Source organism: Sparus aurata, chromosome 2 (genome assembly GCF_900880675.1).
Source record: "Sparus aurata chromosome 2, fSpaAur1.1, whole genome shotgun sequence".
Lineage (NCBI taxonomy): Eukaryota > Metazoa > Chordata > Actinopteri > Spariformes > Sparidae > Sparus > Sparus aurata.
In genome coordinates this window covers 9,040,118-9,044,186 of record NC_044188.1, presented here as the reverse complement: position 1 = coordinate 9,044,186, position 4,069 = coordinate 9,040,118, and positions in this window count along the sequence as shown.

The following is a 4,069-nucleotide window of genomic DNA, read 5'->3' as shown; positions in this document are numbered from 1 at the left end:
CCGAGTGTTGTAAATTAATTGTGTGTGACTGTGCGTTAAATTCTGCGCTGCCTTTTTGGCCCCATCTCTTTTGTGAAACAGAGGTAATTATCTCAAGAGACAACCTGGATACATAAAGGTTTATTAAATGACACATTACTCGTCTTAGTTTCGCATTTTGTGTATTTGTTTACTCATTATAAGACCAGTTTTACGAGGAAAGTTTTATTGCAACTGGACAGAATCTCACCTGATGTAACTCCACATCATTCTGCACAGTCAGGGCTCTTTTGTTTCCTAATTGGCCGAACGTCTGAGTGTCTCCTGTGGCGATATCGGACCGAATGTCACGCAGCATTCTTATTTTGGCTGAAACGCGTGTTTGTGCTTGTATAAGAATCTCCCCGGGCTGGGTTACCTTTAGAGGTCATGCAGTGGCCCTTCAGCAGCCGCGAGGATCAGGGGTCTGGGGGCCGTGACGATACACTTTCATTTCAGCCAGCTAGTAATCCCACAATGCAATAAAACTGTCTGGCCCCTGCGTCTGGCTCCAGTCAGACCAACTTTACTCACAAAAATGTCCACCCTACCCCCCCTCAATATTATTAAGTGGAATGTAAATCTCAAAATAGAAGTTTAGAGCTCCTTTCTCTTTTTTTTCCTCTAAAATTTGAGATGTCATTAAACAGCTATTTGCCAGGAGGAGGGAGTCAGTAATTATATATGTGGAGAGAGTCATATGTGTTATAATAAGGGAGTGCATCACAGCCTGACCAAGACACCAGCGAGGACGGAGGTCACTGCAGTCTGGTCAGGCTGTGTTTATGTTGGCGAAGGAGTTGCAGCTGTGCGCAGAAAGTGTGTCTCTGGGTTGAGACATTATCTCACAGTTGGTTTCGGTCAACTTTACAAAACAAACAAGTGACTTCTGCACTGTCCTCTGCTGGTCTTGTATGCAGTTTTGTAAAGATAAATACCCTCATGAATGGATAATAATCTCAAGAATAGTTCCAGTCAGAGAAATGTATAATTCATTGAGTTCCTTTGTTTTTCTAATTTTGGAGAAGTCATAAAAACGAACTTCAAACCTACAATGACTGATTTTATTTGACAGCTTGGGAGCAGCACAACATTGACTTATATTCAACTCTTACATAAATATTTTTAATTTGTGAGCAAACAGATGCTCATTTACACATTTCCTTTCCTTTTAGCTCTATTTTTGGTCTCCACCACTTAGACATGGACATTTCATTTCTCATTTCTTTAGCTGTTAAACACTCCACAGTATCCATCAGCTAGTCGCCAGCTGTGTCTGTCTGCTGTTTGGTGCTGAGCGGGTGATGTTTAAAACTTTTAAACTAGAACCGGTGTCCTGCTGCAGCTGAAAAAGACACCATGAGAGCAGTAAGAGTTAACCAAGCAGTCGAGTTTCAGGCCGAGGGAGCTGAGATCCAGGTGATAATTGTCTGTAGGTTCATCACTAAAAGCCTCTCTCTCTCCCAATGTCATACTGCATAATGTCCCATGAAAAGACCAAAACCAATATTAATTGATTCTTGCAGTTAAGTAGAATATTGAGTGTAGCTGAAGCTTGACCTACCTCCCTCCTCTGTGTCATAGAGCCCTGAAAAAACTCAAGTCAAATCGAAAACACATCAGTGAGCCACAGTGCAGCCCTGGGTGACGTCTTCCTCCGGTATAAATACCACGGCCGCTGGAGTTTATTTTGAGTCCCTCCCACATACGCTGACCTGCTGCTGCCGTAAATACTCACCGGGACATTAAATGTGTGTGATCCCGCCAAAAAAGTCTGCAACAAATGCATTATTTGCTCAAGTCTGAGTCGAACAGAACTTGACAGAACTAAGAGTCAACAGCCACACTCGCGGTTCTGTGATGCTGTACTTAGACACTGTAAAGCTTTGAGCAACATAAAAGCATAAGCATGCTAACATTTGAACTAAACAATTAACACTGGAGGAAATTACAATGAGGCTGAACTAGCCAAGTTTGAACTTTTACCTGATGATGGCGCTAGATGAAAAGCTTTGGCTGGACCAAGGTGATTGTGATTTATCTTGACGGGACTGTAAATAACTGGGCAACATTTCATAGTTATGTATCCAATACTTGGACCAGGAGGAATCACTACAGTCAGTAGGGCTCCTCATCTGGGGATCATGAATGTCTTTACAAAGTTTGTTTGTAGTCCATTTGATAATTGAGATATTTCAGTCTGACGGATGTTGCTAGCATGGCACAAACAAATTCTTAGACATGACTAGTACAACTCTCCATCGCTATGAATACAACTTAAATTTCTTCTTGACTCTGTGAAGCAGTGACACAATACAGAGAATATGAAACCTATGGATGACTCTGAATACAGATCCATTTCAGACACTGAAGCCTGACTCACTGTCACCTGACCCTCTGATATTAACCTTACTTCCTGTACCACAGTTTTAGTCTTCATGGGAGTGTTTTCAGCTCATAAGGCCCGTCTGACCCTGAAATGAACCAAATCTAAATATAAGCAAGAACACAGAGTCCTGTGAGGTAAACTGAAGGTGTAATGTTAAACCATGTTAAAGCTTGTGTTTCACTGAGGAGCAGCAGTCCATTTAAGGTTTTAGAGGCTGATACTTGATGATAAAACATGGGCCCATATTATATTTCCTATATTGTGTTTCTGGACATTCTGTCTCTAGTTTATTGTTAATTCTTGCTTTTGAAAAAAAAAAAACAGCTCAATTGTCACAACAAAAGGAATATGTCAATGGAAAGTGTAATTATCTACCTTACATTTGAGTAAGGAAAAAAGCTGCAAAAAACAAGAAGTATACACTATTTAAAGGGACTTCATGCTTCACATTAAACATATAAGGCATAACTTAGTGCTCATCATTGACCTTTACTCATTACAGGAATCAATTAGTTTCTGATCAGTGAGTCCAGATGGATTTATGGCCTCAGGCTTTCCAGGCTTTTTAAATTGCAGTTAAGAGGATGCTGGACTGATCACTGACAAATGCCTCTCACACCCAGCGGGCGTCACCAGCAGCATAATCACTTAACATTAAGCAGCAATGCTGAGTCAGTGTAGGTAAAGTGAAGGTCAGGCTGCGTGTTACTGACAGAGGCAGAGAGAGCGGTCACTCAGGGACACTGGAGACACCTCCTTTCAAAACTATTGATAACCGCTCGCAGATATGATTTTTTTCCTGTTGGAGGCTAAAAGTGTGGGAATGTCCCTTTAGATTCTAGAGACTTGTGTTAACAGGGGCAGTCCTGCAGTACAGTGTGCTGCAGGAATGCACTGGTTGAGCAGTCAGTGCGTACACAAGAGGCGCCACAGGGATTTCTGAGGGCCTCCCTTTCTCTGTGTGTGTGTGTGTGTGTGTGTGTGTGTGTGTGTGTGTTCGACATCTCAGGGGCAAAATTTAGGATAATAAACAATTGCTTTCTAAATATACGTACTGTGTGCTTGGTTGGTTTAAAATTAATCCGATCTGATCAGTGACACTATCTCTTGAGAGAGGTGCAAATAAAGGGGACCGCCCTGCAGAATAATAATACACACTTTCCAACTTTCCTGCCATTTTGGTTTCCATGTGATATTACTGCAGGTACCACTCTCGCAAAGACAGCGTTAGCAACATGGCTACCATTAGCAGCCTGGCTACTGTCCAAAGCAAATAAACACTGTAACACTGCACTGATCTCAGTGCTGTGAAACGGCAGAGTAAAACACCCACTTCTGTTAGCATGTAGGCAGGTTTTCTTTCTTAGTGATCTAGTAAGCAAGAGACCAGACTTTGACATAATACCGGAGGACTCTCCATTGAGTGAATGCCTTTTATTGTTTTTTTGTTTTTTTTGCAGTGTAGAGTTTCCACAGTTCCTCCACTGCTACCTGGGGAAATCACAGCCAGGAAGACCAATGTGCCAATGTTTTGGTTGGGCAGGGGTGACTGTTTTTGATTATTTCATATTTTTGCTTGCTGTGTTTTTATTTGCACAAGTTTGTGTTGTTGCATTGCATGCTTTTATTGTTTGAAATTGGTTTGTGAACACACTTCCTGTC